At 43.2% G+C, this 10,950-nt stretch overlaps 1 non-coding gene across 1 annotated transcript; it reads right to left on the bottom strand.

Moving 5' to 3' along the window:
- Positions 1 to 1,496: 1,496 nt before the first annotated feature.
- Positions 1,497 to 1,567, bottom strand: TRNAC-GCA (transfer RNA cysteine (anticodon GCA)). Its single transcript has one exon. It is a non-coding gene; the product is annotated as a tRNA-Cys (tRNA).
- Between the last annotated feature and the right edge of the window lie 9,383 nt (positions 1,568 to 10,950).

Here is a 10,950-nt window from a genome sequence, read left to right as displayed (position 1 = left end):
ACCTGAAAAGAATTGGTTTATTCAGAGAACCATGAAAAAAGTGATGGCCCTAGATGGTAAGAGAACTGACTCTTCCCTCCTTGGGTCGTGGAAGGGAGGGGCCATGTCTTGGCCACTGCAGTGCTGCAGTGGACACTGGACGCTATTGTGGACACCAGCAGCCCCTCTTCGTGTTCCCTGCCTTCTTGTCTGGCATTTTCCACTTCTATCCTCACTTTCTCCCTCTGGCCCCTTGGTCTGCATCCTCACAGGACACTAATGTCTGGGATCTCTAAATCTCAAATCATTATCCGTCCACCTTGAGGTACTAAAATAGACAAAAGACAAACCACTTCAGAAAAATAATAACTCACTTCTTAGTTTCTCTATGAAGTCTTAGCTTCATTGCTGCTCTGGTTAGGTGAGCTGCACCATTGAGAAATTTTGAATTTCCTCCTGTTTGATTCTTCTCACCTAAAATATAGAGTGGAGTCATCCCCTAAGTAGATTCTTAGCTGCTTCCTCTTAGTTCTAGTCTCTATTTGGCCCTCTTAGGCTAAGGATATTGTAGAAAAGATATCCCCAGCCTGAAATATATCACCTGAGAACAAATGAAGAGAACCTCCTCAACTCTTGCAGCTCATTCCAACCCTACAGCCAGAAGGCCCATGACCTTTATAACTAACATAGTGGCTCTAGTTGGTTTCCTTTGTGTTCACAGACGCATATCTGAACTCTCTCTGTGTTTAGATTGCAGAGAGAGAGGCTGAGGGCTTGGAACCAAACTTTGATAAATGGAGAAAAGATGATCCTGATAGGAAAGAGCAGAACATATGCTGCTGCTGCTGCTGCTGCTAAGTCACGTCAGTCGTGTCCGACTCTGTGCGACCCCATAGATGGCAGCCCACCAGGCTCCCCCGTCCCTGGGATCCTCCAGGCAAGAACACTGGAGTGGGTTGCCATTTCCTTCTCCAGTGCATGAAAGTGAAAAGTGAAAGGGAAGTCGCTCAGTCGTGTCCGTCTCTTTGTGACCCCATGGACCGCAGCCTACCAGGCTTCTCCATCCATGGGATTTTCCAGGCAAGAGTACTGGAGTGGGGTGCCATCGCCTTCTCTGAACATACGCTAGTATAGTTTATTTCAGGTAGAGCTCTCTTCCATGACCCTAGGGGTGAGTTTCCTATTTTTGGTGGAGATCATAGCTCATTGAGGATATCACTGGAATTTTGTACACTTTGGATTCCTCTTTTCTACTCAGTTCTTTCTACTACTACCTTCTTTAAAGTCAACATATATTAATTGGACACTAAGTATTCAAGAACCTTTTTGCTATGTACTGTCTCTAGCATAGAGAAGGCGTATGTTAACAGTGTGTTTAGTGATGTTGTTGTTTAGCTGCCAAGTTGAGTCTAGCTGTCTTGTGACCCTATGGACTATAGCCCTCCAGTCCCCTCTGTCTATAGGATTTCCCAGGCAAGAATGCTGGAGTGGGTTGCCAGTTCCTTCTCCAGAGGATCTTCCCAACCCAGGGATTGAACCTGGGTCTCCTGCATTGCAGGCAGGTTCTTTACCACTGAGCCACCAGGGAAGCCTGTCTTCAGCGATGAACCTTAGCCTTTTCCCATGGAACAGGAGATGGATGTAGAGTAGAAAGCTGTGATGTACTTGAGGAAAGAGAGAGGAAATTTGCAGTAAATCCCTGGTGTGGATATTCTAGCCTGGGATGGGTGTTCTTGCTATGGACTTCCTGTTCTTTCCCTGTTAGAACCCATAATGTACTTTATTATTACTTCCTTTTCAATATCTGTCTATTCTGTTAGACTGTATGCCTGCTGCTGCTGCTACTAAGTCGCTTCAGTCATGTCCGACTCTGTGTGACCCTATTGAGCAGGAATTTTGCCTTATAATCCTGGAATTTAGCACAGGGACCCATAGTAGATACTCAGCAATTACCTGTGTGAAATAATGGATTTGTATTGTTTGAAGAACATCTTTGTGCCAGTATTCACTTTGTTCAATATGTAGGGCCATCTTTAGTGTAGTAGTTGTGTAGCGTGGTCATGGGCAGAAACATGATTTTATTTCTTCTGACTTTCCTGGAGGGATAAGTTTGCAAGTTGTTCTCCTGTAGCTATAAGACCCAGACAGGAGAGATGATTGTGATGTCATCTACTTATTCTGACTTGAAGGCTCTTGAGGTCTCTGAATATCATTCCTTACCACTTGGGTCGCTCACTATCAGCCTGTCAAACTGGATATGGAAATCATGGAGCAGAAGTATTGATGATCATGGACTTGTTAACTCTGATATTGGATCAAATGGAATGAAATGTGGGCCTGGAACAGAGGACGGCTGTGTTTTAAGGAAGGTGAGGTAAGGAAGAAAGGACTTTTATATATTGGTCCTTAGTGTAGGGTGAGTGTAAAGGAAGCAATCAGTTTTTCTGGTCATCTGACTGAGGCAGAGTGGGCTGTCATGACAGAGCAGGTCTGGGTGAAAGACTTTCAGGCCGGGTGCCTGGAGAAACAGAAGAAGGTAGGATAAGGGGAGCAGGAATCTGCAGATATTTCAAATCTTACCTGGCATTTTGCTGGGAGATTTATAAGATGGGCTAAGACACCTGGGTCTATTTTTGACCTTAGTTGTCCTAAAAACGCACATGTAGACCCTGCACATACCCAGATGGGAAACTGAAGCTAAAGCAAGGCTTTTGGTCAACACAAATTGAATACAGTTCAAAGTGATCATGTGCACCTATTAAATGTTAATATCTTATGAGCCCCATGAGACACTGTCTCATGTATGTCTCAGGGCATACGTGAGGCGTGGAAGACCTCATCTTTCTGCTGGGAATCTCAGACTATAGTTTTGAAGACTGCATAACAGAATAAGCCAACCACTCTTTGCCTTGTATTTAAAACATATCAATCTTTGCTCAGTCAATAATGTAGGCCATCTGCCTTCCAGACTCTTGTCAGAGAAAATAGCCTGAAACTGTCAGCTCTCTAGCCCCTATCAGAATCCAATCTGAGAGAAGAGGTAGTTAAGGAACATAGTCTTGAAGGAATGATTTTCAAATATTTTCTTTTGCATCAGGTCTTTTTCTTTCGATGATATCTTACCTGGAAATTCAGTGTGGTAAATAGAGAAAAGTGGGGGTGCTCTGATTGTAGAGGGTGAAAAGTCCTCAGCCTCTCTGTGGCCCCTGCATGTGGCTCCCTTGTCCCTAAGGACTGCAGTGTGGAAGCCACAGGTCTAAGGGAGGTATATTGGGTTGGTCAAAAAGTTCTTTTGGGTTTATCTGTAGAATGTAATGGAAAACCCCCAACAAACTTTTTGGCCAACCTGACAAGCCTTTCCTCCTCTCTGAGTTCATCCTTTGTAAACATGCAGATGAGGGCTACAGCCAGGACTCCTTTAGCTATAGCATGTGCAAAACTGCCACTTATGCCCTTAGCTGCCGCCACTTATGCCCTTAGCTTACCCTGGGAGTGAACGCAAGAATATTTGTATGTTTTTCTTATTATACATTTTTGAATTGATAGAAAAAATTATACAGAGAGAGTACTACTTTTGTAGTTTAAAAAAAACCAGAAGGGAAGATGTGTAAAAAGCAGTACCTTTGGAAGATGGATCTGGAGTGCACTTAGAGTAAGTTGAAAGTATTAGAGACGCCAGGCAGAGGAGAGGTTGGAAGCTGGTGTCTTCACCTGAGAGTGATACCACAGACACTGGGACCAAGGTGGCAGCAGATACAGGTTGGAGTCATCATTCATGAGACCTGTTCAGCCTGAGAATAGATGGTCAGGGGAATATCAGAGACATTTGGAGAACAGAAGGGTGGAAGGGCCATGACAGAAATGGCAGAAGGTATGTGTGTGGGAATCCTGAGAGAGTTGATCAGTGGAGTTTGTGTAAGGAGGCATGTCCCCTGACCTTCAGAAGTCAGAATAAGAGAGAGCCACAGTTACTGAGAAGAACATGCTCCGTTGTCATGAGGGTCATAGAAGTTGAAGTGAATGTGAGTAGATTATATGCTTGAAGTGATAATATCAAACATTCATTGGGGATTCTGTTAACTAGTAGAAGATGCTCTGGCTGAAACTTCTTCTGGATGAGATGAACTGAAGTGAAGTTGCTCAGTCGTCTCCAACTCTTTGAAACCCATGAACTGTAGCCTACCAGGCTCCTCAGTCCATGGAATTTTCCAGGCAAGAATACTGGAGTGGGTTGCCATTTCCTTCTCCAGCGGATCTTCCCAACCCAGGGATCAAACCCTGGTGTTCCACATTGTAGGCAGACGTTTTACCATCTGAGCCACCAGGGACGCCTTAGTTGCCTACATTCTGAGATCCTTTCCTGAATAGTGCAGTTTGGTCAGATCCTAGTGATTCAGTACAAATATTTACATTTCTGTACATAATGAAGGATACTTCCCCCCCAAGGCTTTCATATCTATTCTCTTGTTCTTCAAACACTCTTTGAGGGAAGTAGAGCAAATAGTGTCCTGATTTCTTGGAAAGAGATAGAGGTATAAGGTTAAACAATACCTTTGTAGGTGATCGGAGAGCCAAGCCTGGGACCCAGTGTATGGCCTGCAACCCTGTACCGTCTTCCCCATCACGTGGGCTCATCCAGTAGGGCTCTGCAACCCTGTGTGTCTGTTGGTGAGAACATGCCAAGTAGCTGAGCCTTTTAAATCATTTGTTTAGCTTTGACTGTGCTGAGTCTTCATCGCTGTACCAGCTTTTCTCCAGTTGCAGCAAGCAGAGGCTATGCTCTAACTGCAATGTTTGGGCTTCTCTTGTTGCGGAGCCTGGGCTCTAGGGAACGTGGGCTTCAGTAGCTGTGGTACATGGCTCAGTAGTTGTGGCTCCTGGGCTCCAGAGCACAGGCCCAGTAGTGTGGCTCACGGACTTTGTTGCTCAATGGCACCTGGGATCTTCCCGGACCAGTGATCAAACCTATGTCTCCTGCATTGGCAGATGGATTCCTTACCACTGAGCCACCAAGGAAGCCCCCAAGTAACTGACTCTTACAATCACTCCAAGTTTCTTCTCTGTTTGGTAGTCTGTTCACCACCTTTCCAAACTTTTCTGAATTGGATATTGAATGTTGGTCACTTGGCTTGAAGGGCTGTGTTTCATTTTTCCAATGTCTCAATTTTATTCATTTAGCTGATATCTGGTGTCTCCTTATCCATATTTTATCCACATTAGCACCAGCTCATGTGTCTGAGCTCTCATTTAATATGCACAACCAGGTGTGGTCTGCATGTTGATGGTGTCGAGAGTGTCTTCCTTGAAGCTTCCTGTCCTCCCATTCTGGATATTTTTGCTGGTCTTGTGGCTGGCTTGTCTCTGGTTCTTGTCAGTGTGCTTACAGAGGTATTCTATATATTTTGCATAAATGTAACCTTTGCAGTGTTTCTAAGTTACCTCTTTTACTGATGAGGAGTGATCCTTCATGTTTGTGAAATAGTGTGTAGTTAAGCACTTAAAAATGTACACACACACATGTGTTTGAGTGTAGTAGTTTGCATATAGTATATATATGTGTGTGTGTGTGTAGTATGTGTCTATCTGTCTATGTATACATGCACACACATGTATCTTAGGTTCAGGACTAGGCCTTGAAATCTAGGTATGAAAATATCCCTAAGAGTGACCTTGAGTATGAATTATCTCTGGGAGAACATAGTCAGTTTGTCTTGTTCAGCCTCCTGAAAAGATTATTCATACCAAGGGGAACACTTACTTAGAAGCACTAACTTTTGGACATACCAGTATTCTTTAAGGCTGTTACATCCAAATTCTCATTTCATACTTAATAAATATTTTTTTTAAATTATGGAATTAGTTTAACATCATCCACCTCGCTCGGAGAAGGCAATGGCACCCCACTCCAGTACTCTGGCCTGGAAAATCCCATGGACGGAGGAGCCTGGTAGGCCGCAGTCCATGGAGTCGCAGAGAGTTGGACATGACTGAGCGACTTCACTTTCACTTTTCACTTTCATGCATTGGAGAAGGAAATGGCAACCCACTCCAGTGTTCTTGCCTGGAGAATCCCAGGGACGGGAGAGCCTGGTGGGCTGCCGTCTATGGGGTTGCACAGAGTCGGACACGACTGAAGTAACTTAGCAGTGACAGCAGCATCCACCTCGCTATGACTCAACTGGGATTGAAGCCTTGGGATTTCCTACCTCCTATTTTAACTCCCACCATGTATCCCTTTCTCTCCTCTCTACGTGTAACTTTTATAAGAGATAACAGATTTTAGGAGAGAAATTGAAATTAGAGTTCAACATTGTGGTCCTTTAACATGTTATTGTGGATGCTGCTATGAATCATCATTATTTGATCCTGAATCATTTGGGACCCTGTATCACCCAAACACCTAGAAGATAGAAGCAGGGAGCTGAGAGTCTCATGGGTGAAAAGAAAAGTTTTCAATGTGGTTAATTGGAAACAGAGTCTTGGGGCTACATCTAGTCAGAGGGATCTCTTCCCTGGCCTTCAGGAACGCAGGCCACACTGTCACCTTTTCCTCTTGCCTTTTTGTCTCATCACCTCCCACATATTTAAACTGTGACGCTGTCTCACAAAGAGGATATAATTGCCAAAGGGTCTTCTGTTGCCACCCCCTCGAGGCTGTCTTTTTGTAGTCACTCCAGGCCAAGAGGAGATTTTGGCACAGGGTAGTTAATTATGTCTGTCTAATGCTGAAACAACACAATTTATGCCGTGTGGTCAAACATCTGGTAAAAATCACTGAATAAAAATCAAATTGGCTGAACCTGGTAGTGCTGGAAACAACCAGTCATTTCTATCAGAACCCTCGGTCTGGCAGTTCTGTGCTGATATAATGCATGTGGAACACCAGACCTGGCCCTGCCCTTGTCCAGCTTTGATGAAATAATAAGGAATTTGTAGATAAGCTGGAATAGAAGTTTTGCAGGGGAATTCTTTCTAAATAATTCTTTCTTGCTGGTGGGGATTTTCTACCCTAAAGATATAAGGTTAAGAGGGAAATCTGTGATGGGGTTGGGCCAGCATGGGGCTATGTATATACCTGGCCAGGGGTGAGGCACATAAAGGTCAGACAGTTGGTGCTTCCACGTGGCCAGGGATGATTCAGACCATTTAGGCCATTTAGAGATGTTGACTCTCTGGTCTGGGTACCAGCCTGTAACTGCTTAGTAACTCATCAGTTCAGCTAAATGAGATGGACTGGTGATGTACAGAGGCATAGCCAAGGTGCCCTCTTTGTGATGTTTTATGCATGAAACAGATCTGGACTTTGTTCCTCCTGCCTGTGATCTTGCAATCTAAAACACCTAATTATGAGCGGAATGATATAAATGCATAGTTGTCTCTACAACCAAGCAGCCCTAAGACCACTGCTTTCTTTACTTGTTAATAATATTTTGGTTCAGTTCAGTCTCTCAGTCATGTCCGACTCTTTGTGACCCCATGAACCACAGCACACCAGGCTTCCCTGTCCATCACCAACTCCCAGAGTTTACCCAAACTCATGTTCATTGAGTTGGTGATGCCATCCAACCATCTCATCCTCTGTTGTCTCCTTCTCCTCCTGCCTTCAATCTTTCCCATTGTCAAGGTCTTTTCAAATGAGTCAGTTCTTCACATCGGGTGGCCCTGAGTATTGGAGTTTCAGCTTCAACATCAGTCCTTCCAATGAACACTCAAAACTGATCTCCTTTAGGATGGACTGGTTGGATCTCCTTGCAGTCCAAGGGACTCTCAACAGTCTTATCCAATACCACAGTACAAAAGAATCAATTCTTCAGTGCTCAGCTTTCTTTATAGTCCAACTCTCACATACACGACTACTGGAAAAACCATAGCCTTGACTAGACAGACCTTTGTTGGCAAAGTAATGTCTCTGCTTTTTAATATGTTATCTAGGTTGGTCATAATTGCTTTATTTATTCATTCATTCTTACCTTTAATTTTTAAAATTTTAAATTTATGGGAGTTATATTTTCTCTTGTTCTCCTTCCTTCAAATATTTCAGTGTGTATTTTTTAAAAATAAGAATGTTTCCAACAATCATAGTTTACCATATAAACATCTTCTTATCAAGCTTTCATCTGTTAATTTTAGCATCCATTCATGATTCTCGCCTTATTCATTTTGAATGATCAATCTAATGAATATCTATGTTTCAGGTATTAGACAGATACATAGATTGACATAACTCAGTCTCTAACCTCAGTCACGAGGAAAAGGAGACATGAAAACAATCCATTACAGTCAGAGTGGCAAATGTAAGGACCGAGAAAGGGGAGTTCAGAAGAGGTCACAACAGGCTCTGCCTGGAGAAGGCAGGCCAGGGAGAACCTCACAGAAGAGGTGATTCTGGAGGTGGGGGGTGGGTGTTTCCAATTAGAGTTTAGGACATATTCTGAGCCATATACATTATTATGGGGATATGAAGTCCTAGCTTCTCTAAAAGTGAGACATTCCTACTACCTGCATTTTTTACAGCTCGATATTTCTCAGTGTTTTCAAACCTTTTGGCTTCTATCCACAGTAAGAAATACACATTGTGGCATGGACTCACACACAAACACTCTCACAGAAATACAGAGTCTTACCTTTACTACTTGTGATTCATTCTTAAATTTTCTATTCTTCTCTATTCTGATAATAATTGCAGAGCTAGTACATCCAATATGTTGAGAATGAGGACCTGGAATCTACATTTCTTAACAAGTTCTCTGTGTCATTCTGATGCTGACCTAGGGTATCAGCTTAGGGAAGGGTGAAAAGTATTCTGAGACATAAGGAGTGGCCCAAGGTGCCTCTGTTCAATCGACAAATGAGTGGATTTCAAAGCTTAGCCATGGAGAAACCCTGCTGTGGTTGATATGTTAGACCTATGTCATCAGAGGGTTCATTTGCTGATTTACAGCTAATAATAAAAAGAAGGGAACCAATGCCTAGATTTCTTGAAAGCTCATGTCCATATGTATTTGTGGAATGACACAAATTGATGAGAACTCTTCAGAAACGTGGAGGAGTTCTCCCGTGAAAGAGAGGGAAGGTTGCAGTGATGAGGTGATTCATTCCATTTGTTAATGTTTCATCCATTCCCATTACACTATTGGAGATGCTGCTGTGTTGAAATGAATTTTAAACTTGGATAAAAGACTATGCAATTCTTGGACTCTGAAAAGGGATTTTTTGTGCCTATGTAAAATGCTTTAAAATGTGAACCTTTGATGAAGTGTTGGCTTTCCTTCGAAAGGCAGATACTTTCTCTGTAACACATTTGACCCAGAATAAGGTCTTCCACGTTCCTGTAAGCTAAGTTGGTTGCTCTTTTTTTTTTTTTTTTAAATTTTTGAGGCTTAAGACCCTAAAGGGCAGGGTTAGAGAAAAAAATAAAGGATACTGGAAAGTTACAAACTAACTTGGTATAAAAGGAGAAGGATGGGCTATTCCAGAGAGAACAGAAGACAAGTGATGGGCTACCACATGGTGCCGGAGTTGCAAATTCTAGAAATTGTGGCAGGAGAAGCTTCTGGAGGTCATGGAGGTACTTCAAGGTCTTGCTAAGAGTACCTTAGACTTTATCTTATAGTGAGAGTCAGTCAGTTGAGGGTGTTAGGTAGGAGACAGATGTGGTCATTCATGACTCTAAAGTGGAAGAGAAGTTGTTCACATTTCCTTCAGAGAGTTAGGTGCAAAGAAGAAAAGATCAGTTAGGAGGTTATTTCAACAGCATCAGCAGGAGATGCCAAAGAGCTGAAAGCCAGGAGTAGCAGTGGGGATGATGGCTCCATCTTCTAAGCGTCTTCCTCCCACTCTAGTGAATATAATGTATGCTCTGTGAAACAAGGGGCTTGATTTTTCTCTGTTCTCAGTTTTCAGCACATAGACAATTGCCTGGTTTATGGCAAATCGTCCCTGAAAACTTAATATCTATAGAATTTTTATTATATCATTCAAACAACCAATTAATTAAATGGGAAAACATACCATCCAGATTAATCATTTGGCCTAAATCAGAGATTCTGAATCCTGGATGCTTATTAAAATCACTCAAGGAGTTCTCTCAAGATGGAGTATCCCATTCCTTCCAGGTCCTCTTTGTTACAACTAAAAAAGACAGTGAGTCTCTGAAAGATGGAGGAGAAACAAAGCAGTGAGTTCTCTGAATTTCTTTATTGCCTTCCATATAACTTGAACTGCCAGCAGGTTTGGGCTTAACAAACTCCAAGAAAAGCCAGTTTCCCTGACCAAAGAACTGATAAAAAGGTGGCTTAGCAACAGGAAACTTGTTTGTAATATCACCTGAAGTGAAAGTGAAAGTGTTAGTCACTCAGTAGTGTGCTATAGACCCTAGGGACTATAGCCAGCCTGACTCCTTAACACATGGAATTCTCCAGGGAATAATACTGGAGTGGGTTGCCATTCTCTCCCCCAGGGCATCTTCCCAACCCAGGGATTGAACCCAGGTCTCCTGCATTGTAGGCAGATTCTGTACCATCTGAACCACCAGGGAAGCCCCAACTAATCTCAGTGTGACCCAGATGAGACTCCAACCAAACATCAATGTTACAACTGCACCTCTTCACTCCCTCTCCATGGCTTCACCTGATCAAGCAAGAAGTTGATCTTCTGTCCCTACCAGTGGAAGCATAGACGCACTGGAAGATATCACTGGGTAGTATCCCCAGGGAACAGAGAAATAATTTCCTTCCTCATCTGGCAGAAATTTGCAGTGCTCTGATGCTCCTGCCAGGAAAGTGTTGGCAAGGTACAACAGCAGCTTCACCCCTAAGCAAAAAGGAGGCAGAAGGTAGTGGTGAGAATTAGGGTAGCCGACATTTGCTTCACACCCCTTTCTTATGTCAAAGGAAGCTAGTGAGGAGCTGAGTCTCCGCCCCCACCTTGCAGCAATAGTGGTTTGAGTCAGCCCTCTATTCCCCACTCCAC

The sequence above is a fragment of the Capricornis sumatraensis genome, chromosome 3 (genome assembly GCF_032405125.1).
Source record: "Capricornis sumatraensis isolate serow.1 chromosome 3, serow.2, whole genome shotgun sequence".
In the NCBI taxonomy this organism is placed as follows: Eukaryota; Metazoa; Chordata; class Mammalia; order Artiodactyla; family Bovidae; genus Capricornis; species Capricornis sumatraensis.
The sequence above is the reverse complement of the archived record's forward strand: the minus strand, read 5'-3'. Positions and strand labels throughout refer to the sequence as shown.